The sequence below is a fragment of the Hyperolius riggenbachi genome, chromosome 3 (genome assembly GCF_040937935.1).
Source record: "Hyperolius riggenbachi isolate aHypRig1 chromosome 3, aHypRig1.pri, whole genome shotgun sequence".
In the NCBI taxonomy this organism is placed as follows: domain Eukaryota; kingdom Metazoa; phylum Chordata; class Amphibia; order Anura; family Hyperoliidae; genus Hyperolius; species Hyperolius riggenbachi.
The window spans coordinates 183,485,815-183,500,428 of record NC_090648.1 but is presented as its reverse complement, the minus strand read 5'-3'; the positions used below and the strand labels follow the sequence as shown (position 1 = coordinate 183,500,428).

Below are 14,614 nucleotides of genomic sequence, written 5' to 3'. Positions count from 1 at the left end.
ATTTTTGCTAAAGTTCCTTTTTTCAGACTACTTTTACACTTAGGTGTTGTGTTGTGTACCCTGCAAAAACAGGGTTTAAACGCAATGAAGGAAAAAAGTATGCAGATACATGAAAGAATGCTTCACTGCAACTGTTAATTACACACGTTATACAGTACTGCTCAACATGCCTTGTGGCATTCTAATTGACCCTGTTGCGCCTCTCGGCTAACATACTGATTTCATTGGGTGATGCAGAGCCAAGGAAGTTTTATTTTTTTTGTCCATGCTGCACTACAGCCCCTCCTCTCCTGTCCCTTGCTCTTTGGCCAGTTTTCCTTTCCTCCCCTCTAAGCTTCACTTCATCAAAACCATATAGAAGTGGAGAGCAGCCCACCATGATAAGTATCTAAAGAGTTTACATGCTTCCCTGTATTGTTCTGCATTGAGAGTTGTGGGGGGGGGGGGGCGCATTACTAGGGCAATGCGAGAGAAAAATGCATAGCACTACTGGTAGGAGGACTAGTGCTGGGAATACACCATACAATTTTCTGTTAGATTTTCTGTTAAGCCTCATCTACACGTGTAGATGAGGCGGCGATCCGGCGGCTCGATTAGCCGCCGGATCGCCTCTTCCGCGTCCCCGCTCGCCGCGTGTGCGCCGGATTCGATTCTCTGCTCGTCCCCGCCGGCGCCACTTATCTTCCGCTCGATTCTCTGCCATTGTCCCCTCGCGGGGAGCGAGCAGGGAATCGGCGGTGCGGAGATCCGTCATGTCGGATCTTATCAATCGAGCCGCATCAGCAGCTCGATTGATAAGGAACATCGCAGCCGCATCTACGTGTGTAGATGCAGCTTTAGAATGCATAATTAGATTATTTTCTTTAGAGACTGGTCATTATCTCTGGTGCATTATTTATCTCCTGCTGAGTAGAACAATGCCTAATTGCTAGGCAGATAGATAAATTCCAACATGTTGGAAATTATCTATCTGGCAGGTAAATCTTATAGAGAATCCTATGCTGGGCACACACGGAGCGTTTGCTCCTTATCAATCGAGCCGCTGATGGCTCGATTGATAATATCCGCCAGGTCCGATGACCTGCCGGATAGATTCCCCGCTCGTTCACCGCGGACAGACAATAGCGGGGAATCGAGCGGAAGATAAGGAGCGCCCACAGGGACGAGCGGGGATCGATCCAGGCGCCGGCGGGGATGCGCCGGGATCGAGCCAGCGGCTCTATCCGGCGCATGATCTATGTCGTGTATGCCCAGCATTACAGAAAATTGTATGGTGTATTCTTAGCATTACATAGATATTCTTGGTTGCAGAGGGTGTGGTTATAAAGGGGAAGAAATTATGAAATTGAGGGAGCATTGCATATGGGGAGGGGGGTGTTGGGGAGTTAGAGGAGCTTGGCAAGACAGTACTGATGGTGACAATATGGGGAGACATGGCCAACCGGGTCACCATGGGTTGTGAGAATGGGGGAGTAAAATGTGGAGGAGGCCCCCATCAATGTTTTGCTGGGTGACCGATTCTTTGTAGTTTATTTCTGGTATGAGTATTCCCTGTCTACATTAGTACTATAATTATAGAAAACCGGAAACTATAAAATTGTTGAAATGTTTTAGTTTTCGTGGCAGGTGCCACATTCTGTTATCATTATAAGCATATAATGCAAGTAGTTTGCAAGCCTGTCTTCAAAAGAGTTAACAGCACCATAGTAAAGTCTGCTTTGCTCAGCCATGCTGTTTTAATATAGAGCAGACCTTCTGCAAGCCCATCTGTGACATGTGCACGGGCAAACTCATTAAAACCAATTGTCAGCCAGCTTTCTGTGATTCAACAACACAAATGACATCATGCCTAATAAGAAAATACTTCAGACTGATTAAATAACTGGAAAAACAGCACCAGAAAAGCTATTTAGATCTCCGGCTTCACGCAAAGCAGGGAACTGAATTTATATGCTAGCTTTTGCATCTGTTTTCAGAGGAGGTCAGAAACTCAGTAAAATTCCTTCGAGTAGAGATGACATTTCCAAAAGACAGGAGAAGATAAATACCTGCTGTGTCCATCCATCAAACAAGTAGAGCCTTCTATATTCTGCCTTGTTTCTGGCACTGGCTTACCAAGATCCTGTGATTAATTATCTCCAACATTAATAATCCACTTTGACAAGATTCTGCCACATCTCAATTAATAGCTCAACCTAGAAAATCTATGAGCAATTATTTGATTCTGTTCTAAGTGTGTGTGTGTGTGTGTGTGTAAGAGGGGGGGGGGGGGGGGGGCAGGATTTATTAGTACTCGATTTAGTAGATCTTTTTTGTTGCAAACCAAGGGAAAATGCCTAATAAAAGGGATGTACCTATATGGCTCCTCCATCTGGATCCATCTGGGTTACAGTGCTGATGTGCTGATGCCAATGAGAAAGCCAAAGGAGGCCAAATGCAATGCCATGGTGGCCCTAACCCATGTGACCATACCATTAGATGCCAGTACAGTTCATATAAACTATGGTACCTTATTAATGTCTGGCAGCTTGGCCCCTGTGTTTCTTGGCAGGTCTTCAGGAGGCAATTTATACAGAGAAATTATGCTGCTCCCCTTCCCTAAGTTAATATATGATGAAGAAAGCTGGCACCTTCAGGTAGTTATTGCCATGTATCAGCCACCATCCTAATAAAGAGCTTATGTTTCGGAGCAGTGTTATAACTGCCTACACTCCCCATTCAAGTAACCAAGTCCGTAAACATTTCTGACCAATCATAGCAGGTCCTAAGCTATCAGACTTGATGGGAGCAATATGTTCTAACATGTTAATGCGGAGATCCTGACAAATTGCATCTTTTTACAAACCCTCCACCCTTCAGATCTGCTCCCAATGAAAGTCCGCCCAATCCTGGCACTCACTACCTCCACAGCATAGACATCACTGCAGGGAGGAAGAGAGACAGAACAGAGCACACCGCACTGCTTATCCTATGATGACCCATCATAAAGTTGTGCCCACCACTGCGAGTGGACCTAACTGGAAACTGCACACATTTCCGGCATGGGGGACATCATGAGGTGTACACCCACAAAGAGGGGTTATGCCCAGTGACAGCTGTGACTGGGTCATCAGATGCACTGGGAATGCCCAGGGAGGGGGGAAGGCCTGCTGACTGCCATCAGCCCTGGATGGAATAAGCTAAGGTGGAGAACTGCCTGTGCATTGACAGCAGTCCAGGTGTAGCGGAAGTAGCAGGCAGGGCAGAATCCACTAGGAGCTTGTATGCATGAAGAGGCAGGGCTATTATATATACAGCAGATGTAGCAATTGTAATACAATCATGAAAATCACTCATATTGAAAACACATCATGATACAAAGCATCATTATTAGAAAGCACCATGTGTACTGAAAGTGACAAAAGAGGACCTACAGTATGAAAAATTCTTAAATGAGAATAGCTTCATATTTCATCGCCGTACACACTGCTGCATAAATATTACACAAAAAGAGGTGAGAGATCAAGCACTCTACTCATGCCCCCCTCGGTTCCATGGTATCTGAAGCCTTGCCTCCCTGTGCAACAATCTCTTATTCCTATCACTTCCGTGACGGTGGGATGGTGTGCTCTGGACCAGGGCAACAGGCATGTGTGCTATAAAGGCACATTCCTAACCTTCGAAGTACTTGAAGCCAGGATGGCTTCAGGTACACAGTGCTTTAAAGAGGAACTTCAGTGAAAATAATGTAATAAAACAATGCTCCATTTTTACAATAATTATGTATAAATGATTTAGTCAATGTGTGCCCATTGTAAAAAATTTTAAATCCCTGATTTACATTCTGACATTTATTGCATGGTGACATTTTTACTGTTGGCAGATGATGTAGCTGTTGCTTGCTGTTTTGGCAGTTGGAAACAGCTGTAAGGGCCGGTTTCCACTACTAAATGATGCGAATGCGGCTACCTAGACACATCGCATCACTTCCGCCGCATCACGGCCGCATCACTTCCGCATCTCCCAATGCGGAAGTCAATGGAGCAGATGGGACGAGGCTGCGGGCAGATGCGGCCGTGCGAGAATCTGCAGCATGCTGCAGATTCTCGGATCACTCTGCACAACATGCACGCAGTGGAAACTCTTCCATTGCCGTGCATGTGTTTAAGCACACCTGCGAAGCGATGCGGCTATGTAGTTATGTGGTTGTGTTATGCACAGGTGATGAGGAGGTTTGGGGTAAAGGAATAGGCAGGTGCACAGACAGAGGATGATCATTCTTGCAATAATGTTTGGAAGAGTGGACAGTGGAAAAAAAAAAACTATTTTGCTTGATATACAAGTGATACATTACAAATTTAAAGGGAAAAATAGAATCCAGCAAACAGCTCATTTGAGTATACATAGGTTTCTTTGTTACCCCTGATAGCTTTACCCCAGTTCACCAGACAGCAAGGAGGTGACACCAAGAACATATACTGATCAGCCAAAATGCTAAAATCCCCTTTCTTCGGTGGTTCTCATTATGCTGCCAAAACAGCTCTGACCTGTTTAGGCATAGACTCCACAAGACTTCTTAAAAGCTGGAAAATCTGTGTAAGGTAAGGCTGGGAGTGTGTCCATCGCATCTGGTTAGCAGACTGTAGCAGTCCTTTTCTGCTTAGAGCACTAGTGCGTGTGTTGAGTAATTAACCCCACACTAAAGCACTGCAAACTCTGTGGAAGCAGTTCTTGCAGATGAGCTGGTTCAATATAATATCTCACCAGTTCACATTGTGTCCTTGTTTGTTATTGCTTTTAACCTCCCTGGCGTTCAGTTTCTGCTAGATATCTGTGCAAAAAGTGAACCAGTTAATTTTCATAATCTTTTTTTTTTTTTTTTTTCCTGCAACTTACCAAAATGTGTCAAGCAAGGTCTAGTATACATTTTGAGTTTAATAAAAGCTTGAAACACAAAATCTAAACTAAAGTTCAAAATTACTCCCCAAAATGTCTGATCATTTATACTTCCAAGCTGCAGCTGCTCAACCTGCACTTATATGAATGTAAAGGTGGCCATACATCTAAAGATGATGGGCAGGTTCTACCAAGAGACAAAGCTCTCTCTAATCGAATCTGATTAGAGAGAGATCGGTTGGCTGCCCATATTCCGCAGGCTGATTCCTAATCAATTTCAACATAAAATGGTACGTTGCCTCGCTGCCGCCCCTGGTGTATAAATGTACCCCCGTGTGTGCATTTATACATTATCTGTCCTATGTCGCCCACCACGCGCTGCCCATCTGTCTTCGGAATCCACCGCAGATTATTGTAGGTAGGTAGCCAGGTACAGGTTTCCCCCAGTATAGGCTAGCTTGGTACAGGGGTCCCCCAGTTATAGGCTAAGTAGGTACAGGTTTCCCCCTGTATAGGCTAGCTAAGTACAGGTGTCCCCCAGTTATAGGCTAAGTAGGTACAGGTGTTGGCCTGCATAGGCCAGTTAGGTACAGGTGTTGCCCTGCATAGGCTAGGTAGGTACAAGTGTCGCCCAGTATAATCTAGGTAAGTACAGGTGCCCCCCAGTATAGGCTAAGTAGGTACAGGTGTTGGCCTGCATAGGCTAGTTAGGTACAGGTGTTGCCCTGCATAGGTTAGGTAGGTACAAGTGTCGTCCAATATAATCTAGGTAAGTACAGGTGCCCCCCAGTATAGGCTAAGTAGGTACAGGTGTTGGCCTGCATAGGCTAGTTAGGTACAGGTGTTGCCCTGCATAGGTAAGGTAGGTACAAGTGTCGTCCAGTATAAGCTAGGTAAGTACAGGTGCCCCCCAGTATAGGCTAAGTAGGTACAGGTGTTGGCCTGCATAGGCTAGTTAGCTACAGGTGTTGCCCTGCATAGGCTAGGTAGGTACAAGTGTCGTCCAGTATAAGCTAGGTAAGTACAGGTGCCCCCCAGTATAGGCTAGGTAGGTACAGGTGTTGGCCTGCATAGGCTAGTTAGCTACAGGTGTTGCCCTGCATAGGCTAGGTAGGTACAAGTGTCGCCCAGTATTAGCTAGGTAAGTACAGGTGCCCCCCAGTATAGGCTAGGTAGGTACAGGTGTCCCCCAGCATAGGCTAGGTAAGTACATGTGTCCCTCAAAATAGTCTAGGCAGGTACATGTGTCCCTCAAAATAGGCTAGGTAGGCACAGGTATCGCCCAGTATAGGCTAGGCAGGTACAGGTGTCCCCCAGTATAAGCTAGGTAAGTACAGGTGTCCCCCAGTTATAGGCTAAGTAGGTACAGGTGTTGGCCTGCATAGGCTAGTTAGGTACAGGTGTTGCCCTGCATAGGCTAGGTAGGTACAAGTGTCGCCCAGTATTAGCTAGGTAAGTACAGGTGCCCCCCAGTATAGGCTAGGTAGGTACAGGTGTCCCCCAGCATAGGCTAGGTAAGTACATGTGTCCCTCAAAATAGTCTAGGCAGGTACATGTGTCCCTCAAAATAGGCTAGGTAGGCACAGGTGTCGCCCAGTATAGGCTAGGCAGGTACAGGTGTCCCCCAGTATAAGCTAGGTAAGTACAGGTGTCCCCCAGTTATAGGCTAAGTAGGTACAGGTGTTGGCCTGCATAGGCTAGTTAGGTACAGGTGTTGCCCTGCATAGGCTAGGTAGGTACAAGTGTCGCCCAGTATAAGCTAGGTAAGTACAGGTGCCCCCCAGTATAGGCTAGGTAGGTACAGGTGTTGGCCTGCATAGGCTAGTTAGGTACAGGTGTTGCCCTGCATAGGTTAGGTAGGTACAAGTGTCGTCCAGTATAATCTAGGTAAGTACAGGTGCCCCCCAGTATAGGCTAAGTAGGTACAGGTGTTGGCCTGCATAGGCTAGTTAGGTACAGGTGTTGCCCTGCATAGGTTAGGTAGGTACAAGTGTCGTCCAGTATAAGCTAGGTAAGTACAGGTGCCCCCCAGTATAGGCTAAGTAGGTACAGGTGTTGGCCTGCATAGGCTAGTTAGCTACAGGTGTTGCCCTGCATAGGCTAGGTAGGTACAAGTGTCGTCCAGTATAAGCTAGGTAAGTACAGGTGCCCCCCAGTATAGGCTAGGTAGGTACAGGTGTTGGCCTGCATAGGCTAGTTAGCTACAGGTGTTGCCCTGCATAGGCTAGGTAGGTACAAGTGTCGCCCAGTATTAGCTAGGTAAGTACAGGTGCCCCCAAGTATAGGCTAGGTAGGTACAGGTGTCCCCCAGCATAGGCTAGGTAAGTACATGTGTCCCTCAAAATAGTCTAGGCAGGTAAATGTGTCCCTCAAAATAGGCTAGGTAGGTACAGGTGTCGCCCAGTATAGGCTAGGCAGGTACAGGTGTCCCCCAGTATAAGCTAGGTAAGTACAGGTTTCCCCCAGTTATAGGCTAAGTAGGTACAGGTGTTGGCCTGCATAGGCTAGTTAGGTACAGGTGTTGCCCTGCATAGGCTAGGTAGGTACTAGTGTCGCCCAGTATAAGCTAGGTAAGTACAGGTGCTCCCTAGTATAGGCTAAGTAGGTACAGGTGTCCCCCAGCATAGGCTAGGTAAGTACAGGTTTCCCCCAGTTATAGGCTAAGTAGGTACAGGTGTTGGCCTGCATAGGCTAGTTAGGTACAGGTGTTGCCCTGCATAGGCTAGGTAGGTACAAGTGTCGCCCAGTATTAGCTAGGTAAGTTCAGGTGCCCCCCAGTATAGGCTAAGTAGGTACAGGTGTCCCCCAGCATAGGCTAGGTAAGTACAGGTGTCCCTCAAAATAGTCTAGGCAGGTACATGTGTCCCTCAAAATAGGCTAGGTAGGTACAGGTGTCGCCCAGTATAGGCTAGGCAGGTACAGGTGTCGCCCAGTATAAGCTAGGTAAGTACAGGTGTCCCCCAGTTATAGGCTAAGTAGGTACAGGTGTTGGCCTGCATAGGCTAGTTAGGTACAGGTGTTGCCCTGCATAGGCTAGGTAGGTACAAGTGTCGCCCAGTATAAGCTAGGTAAGTACAGGTGCCCCCCAGTATAGGCTAGGTAGGTACAGGTGTTGGCCTGCATAGGCTAGTTAGGTACAGGTGTTGCCCTGCATAGGCTAGGTAGGTACAAGTGTCGCCCAGTATAAGCTAGGTAAGTACAGGTGCTCCCTAGTATAAGCTAAGTAGGTACAGGTGTTGGCCTGCATAGGCTAGTTAGGTACAGGTGTTGCCCTGCATAGGCTAGGTAGGTACAAGTGTCGCCCAGTATTAGCTAGGTAAGTTCAGGTGCCCCCCAGTATAGGCTAGGTAGGTACAGGTGTCCCCCAGCATAGGCTAGGTAAGTAAAGGTGTCCCTCAAAATAGTCTAGGCAGGTACATGTGTCCCTCAAAATAGGCTAGGCAGGTACAGGTGTCGCCCAGTATAAGCTAGGTAAGTACAGGTGTCCCCCAGTTATAGGCTAAGTAGGTACAGGTGTTGGCCTGCATAGGCTAGTTAGGTACAGGTGTTGCCCTGCATAGGCTAGGTAGGTACAAGTGTTGCCCAGTATAAGCTAGGTAAGTACAGGTGCCCCCCAGTATAGGCTAGGTAGGTACAGGTGTTGGCCTGCATAGGCTAGTTAGGTACAGGTGTTGCCCTGCATAGGCTAGGTAGGTACAAGTGTCGCCCAGTATTAGCTAGGTAAGTACAAGTGCCTCCCAGTATAGGCTAGGTAAGTACATGTGTCCCTCAAAATAGGCTAGGCAGGTACATGTGTCCCTCAAAATAGGCTAGGTAGGTACAGGTGTTGCCCAGTATAGGCTAGGCAGGTACAGGTGTCCCCCAGTATAGGCTAGGTAGGTACAGATGTTGCCCAGTATAGACTAGCTAGGCATAGGAGTCACCCGGTATAAGTTAAATATGTGTGCGGGGTTCAGGTAAAGGTAGGCAGCAATAGGGAGGCAAATATATGTGCTCCCAAGAACCCCCCCCCCCCCCCGATCCAGCCACTTCGATCCAGCCACTTTACATACCAAGCCTTGTTCCAGCGATGGCTGCAGTGTACCAGCACAGCTCTGGTATTATCTGGTATGGGGAGGATCGAGACTGAGCAGCGTCATGAGGTCAGTCCCGATCCTCCCCATACCGGAGAATACCGGAGCTGTGTGGGGAGGCTGCAGCTGGAACAAGGCTTAGTATGTGAAGCAGCTGAATCAGGAGGTGGGGGACCCATATATTAGCTTCCCTTTTGCTGCCTTCATTTACCTGAACCCAGCACATGGATTTACTTATACTGGGGGACTCCAGCGCAAAACCTCTTGAGCGGCATGCCCGACACTGCATACCGGTCAAGAGGTTAATATTTCAGTAGTCATGAGGTCCATTTTTAAAACTGGCGATAGGTTGCACAATGCCACATGTGCATGTTTGCCAGCTATCGGCCGTGCATACATGGTCATTTGCATACTCTGCCGAGGCCCCCTACGTGTATGGCTTGCCATGCGCCTGAGCAGTAAGGCTTTTGCCACACGTGGCTGCAGACACCTGCAGTTTTACCTTTTATTATGCAGTCGCACTTAGTCTAGCATATTATAAAAAAAAGATCGAAATCAATTGGGATTGGTGAGTGGTCATTTCCTCTACTACTTTTGATTGATGTACACTGTGTGTGCTGAGTTTACGCGCTGTTAACATGTGGGTCCCTGTTGTTCAGGACCCACAATGGCCTAGTGCACACCAAAAAACGCTAGCAGATCCGCAAAATGCTAGCAGATTTTGAAACGCCTTTTCTTATTTTTCTGCAGCGTTTCAGCTAGCGTTTTGCGGTTTTGTGTAGCGGTTTTGGTGTAGTAGATTTCATGTATTGTTACAGTAAAGCTGTTACTGAACAGCTACTGTAACAAAAAACGCCTGGCAAACCGATCTGAAGTGACGTTTTTCAGAGCGGTTTGCGTTTTTCCTATACTTAACATTGAGGCAGAAACGCATCCGCAATCCAAAATCTGCAGCAGCCCGGGAGTATGCGTTTCTGCAAAACGCCTCCCGCTCTGGTGTGCACCAGCCCATTGAAATACATTACCCTAGCGGATCCGCACCCGCAAGCAGATCGCAAACCGCAGCGGAAACGCTCCGGTGTGCACTAGGCCACAGTGAGTATTTGTTTTTGTGATTTAGTTGATGCTGGTACATTGAAGTTTGGATATTATACTTGCAACCCCAACTGACGGCCTTACTCTGGTTTATGTTGCTGGGGGCTGGTCACCTGTATGTGTATTTTATGAGCACTGGGGCGGATATGCAATTAACTTTTTCCCCGGACTTTTCACCGAGGTGATATTTTTCCACCTTGTCATTAAATGCATTTTTAACCACTTGCAAGAAAGAAAATAATCAAAATAATTTTGATAGTGCTTTTTTTTTTTTACCAACTTTTAGGTACTTTTCCAATTGTAAAATGCTTGAAAGTTATTTTAAAGAGCATATTAGAATTATCTCCTAGGAGAGAACTGAGGAGAAAAAGTTAATTGCATATGGGCCCCAGGGTGTCTACAGGAGAAAAAGCTAAGCGCACCAAGAGATATTGCTTCAAGTTGATCTGTCTATGGCTTCAATTCAGTAAGCATTACCCACATTTGATTTTGCTGAAAACAGCTGATTTTTACAGAGCATTTTGTAAAATGTCAATTAATCAAGTCAGTACCGACTGAAGCAGGGCCAGTCTGTTAGAAGGTAGCCTACAAAGTAATATGTTGCAGTAGTCCAGACGAGATATTATAAGAGCATTATTAACATTTTAGTTGTGTCTTGAATGAGAAAAGGTTGGATGCGAGATATGTTTTTGAGTTGATGTGTATATAAAAATATTCTCTTCAGGCCAATTTAAATAGCTGCTCTGCTAACCATATCACCTCCTTTACATAACAAAAGTTTGCTTTCTTAAAACAGAAATAATTTGTGATAATTCAGGTTGGAGTGAGCTCCGAGATTTCTCTGTGCATCACTGCTGAATATATGCAAATTAACCATTGATGCCCTTAGAAGCTAAACATGCCTCCAGAACCGCTGGAATGCAATGATGTGTCAGTTTGTTAATTTGTACAGAGCCACAATAATCCAACATGCATACAGACTGTTTCGGATTGGTTGATCCTCATCCGTGCATGGCATGGATTAATTTGCTCATGGTGACCCAGCATATATTCAGCAGTGATGCACTGGGAGACATCTCGGAGCGCACTCCTTCCTGAATTATCGCAAATACTTTCTGTTTAAAGAAAGCAAACTTTTGTTTTCCATGGCATTTTAGTAAGGGGGCTTTTAGGACCATTGTAGCACCTTACACACTCCAATGAGTGTGCAGTCTGTGTTTTGCTTCTGTGCTAGGCAGATCACGGAGAGTGAGCTGCTTTCCTGAACAGCTAAGCCCTTCTTATGCTGGGTACACACGTTGCGTTCCCGCATCGAATGTGCCGCTCGATTCTCGACGATTCGATTATTTCCGAGCATTTCCGGGCGCGTTTCGATGATTTTTAGGTCGAATGCCATGTAAAGTATGGCAAATCGACCTAACGATCCATCGACCCGCGAATTGGACATGTCGGAAATAAACGAATCGACAGGAATCGAGCGGCGCATCGACGGTAATCGAGTGTGGGAACGCAACGTGTGTACCCAGCATTAGGGCTGGTACATTGTTTTTCTTGCTATTGTTTTGCTGCTCTATGTCCAGTACACCAATTAGCTGTTGGAGACAGTTTTGCTGATCCAAGTAGTGCACCGACCATAACCCAATAATACTTAACCACCACTACTGGAATCTAGTATCCACTACTGCCCTCTGTATAAGGCCTTAGTGCAGCATTTGTGTTTTATTTTATTTATTTATTTATTTTTTTGATCACTTAACTGTCCATGAACTACCTCAACCTGACCATAGAGGTTGGAAAACCACGATCGACTGTGAACGTGCGCACAAGCAGGGCGGCCACTACACTCCACTACACAAAGACTGCTGCCGAGAGGACTGAGAGGCTGGAAAGTGTACTGGTTAAGGGCACTGCATTGACTTAGGAGACCAGTGAAATCCTGGCCAGGGTCAGTACCTATTCAGTAAGGAGTTCAAGGCAAGACTCCCTAACACTGCAGGGTGGTCTCTTGAGCGCATCCCAGTGGCTGCAGATTTTAAGCGCTTTGAGTCAGACGGGAAAAGAACTATACAAATGTTCGGATTATTATTATGTCCTGGAGGTGTCAACTACAAAAAAAACAATGATTTGCTCACCTGAGGTTATCACTAAAGCTCTTTGCGGTTGTTTGTGGTGCGTTTAATGTTGCATTTTGTCTGTCAGTGTGAACCGGGCATAACCCTCACACTACCTTATCGCCGTGTGTGCAAGACAGACATTTTAAAGAACTTAAAGAGACTCTAAAGGGAATTTTTTTGCTATATTTACCTTTTAATTAGCTTCAGAAGTCTCACTAGTGGTAAACCGCCGCATCCCCGCCGAAAAAAGAGGGCTGAAGACCCCCCAAACCCCCAGGCAAATGGATTGTGCTGCCCTGAGAGGCAGATCTATGAGCTGTAGCTCTGCCTCTCCTGCCGTCGATCGCCGCCTATCCCTGACCCTCTCTGTGAAGGAAGAGTGGGAGACGCGGCGATCCGCCGCGATTGACATCAGAAGAGGCAGAGCTGCAGCAGAGAGCTCTGCCCCTTCCAGGAAGCGCCGGACAGATTTGGGGGGTCTGCAGCCCTCGTTTTTTGGGGGGAATGCAGCGGTTTACCGCTAATGAGAGTACTGAAGCTAATTAAAAGGTAAATATAGCAATAAAAATTCGCTTCAGACTCTCTTTAATTCCACAAATTTAGGTATGTACCGTGATTTCTGCCCTTTAGAGATTAAAGCACAACTCTGCGTCAACTACATGATTTTTGGTGAGACTTTTGACATGGATCCCCCTCTGGCATGCCACGGTCCAGATGTTAGGCCCCTTGAGACAACTTTTCCATCACTTTTGTGGCCAGAAACATTCCCTATAGGTTTTAAAATTCGCCTGCCTATTGAAGTCTATGGCGGTTTGCAGATTTGCCTGTTCATGAACTTTTGCAGAAATGCGCGTTCAAAGTTCACAAACTGAAAATTTGATGTTCGGGCCATCACTACTGGTTATATCTCTAATATAATTTTAGTATAATTTCTGAATGATCTTCTTATGTTACTAATCACACAGGCTGAAACGGGGCCTAACTTACCAGCAGAAGAGCTAGCCATTACCTGAAAATATTAAAATAATCTTCTCTACCTTTTTAATAATAGTATGTACATATCTCAGAAGAGATTTCATTGTCCATAAAATAAGGAAATCTGAGAATGCTCTTTCATATAAAGTTCATCCTAAATGCATTTTTAGTGATAAATGGGAGTAAAACTTGCCAAATGTTTGGACTTTGCAGTTCCATAATATACTACTAATAATTTTATATTAAAACGTGCTTTCAGAATTTAACTACTTCAGTTATGGACTTTGGGCTTTAAAGTGCAAGTTGAACCTCGTTTTTTGAATAGTGTGTGTAAAGCTGGCCACTAACGGTCCAATTTCTAGCGAAAAATCGTTCGAGCGATCAGAAATTCTGATCGGATTGGTTGTAAATAATCTCCATTGGTGGACACAATCGATTATGAATGAGTGAAAAAAATGTCGCCCGAATGAATTTTTGTTGAACGCGATAGATAGCAAGCAATGATTGGTTAGTTGATGGTGGAGTGAACGATTTTTCGTCCGATCAAAATTTCTGATCGCTCGAACGATTTTTCGCTAGAAATTGGACAGTTAGTGGCCAGCTTAAGAGTTGAACCCTCTGTAAAGTTTTATCCCTGTCTGTGTCCATGCTGAAGACAATCCTTTGTTGTGACAATTTGTACCATGACAGGAAACTAGCTGAATCGCATGATTCAGGGGAAAGACAGGATACATTTCTGGGAATCTCTTCTAAGAATCCTATGAGTAAATTCACTTTTACTTCCTGCCAGGTGTCTACGAGGATTTGGGCAACACTTCCTGGTTCTACTGTTCAGATGGTATTTTCCATATCTTCTTGAGGATTTCGCATCTTCTTGGGGATCTATTACATTCTGTGTTGCTAGTCCCTTGTGCATTCTTCTAAAAATAATGTGTGCACTCCAGGTTAGTGCACAGAAGCCAGTACAAGGGTGCTAATCAAATCTATTCAAAACAAAAAAAGTAGACTAAGGAGGCAGTTGTGCATACATGGAATAGGGGCAGCAGGAAAAATACCTAGTAGAATATCGTTAATTTACAGTATACTGATATTTAACGATCACCCTTTGTACCTTAATTCTTACACTAAAACTCCCCTATCTATGCCTAACACTAACCTTCTCCCTCCCCAGGACACCATTCAAAGACCTAGCATGCTAGACCTTGGGGGACACCTTTGCACACACCAGATTTTTGTTTGACTTGGCCCTGAATGCCCGTCTCAGGGATTTCCACCTAGCGTGTCTATTTTGCTCTGCACTACAGTTCAACTGCAATGTGACTTCAGTGATGCTTTCATTTAGAGGCCTGGACTCTTAACCCTTACAGTGAGAATGAAAAAAAACACAGCATACACATATGTATCTCATCATGTCCCATGTGACTACAAATAAATGATACAAGTATGTATGCAAAATGTGTTTTGGTCTGTGTGTATTTTGTT

At 45.5% G+C, this 14,614-nt stretch overlaps 1 protein-coding gene across 3 annotated transcripts in view; it reads left to right on the top strand.

Moving 5' to 3' along the window:
* Positions 1 to 14,614, top strand: part of GALK2 (galactokinase 2) — a 306,129-nt gene that overhangs the window by 92,540 nt on the left and 198,975 nt on the right. The gene's annotated exons all lie outside the window — the stretch shown is intronic.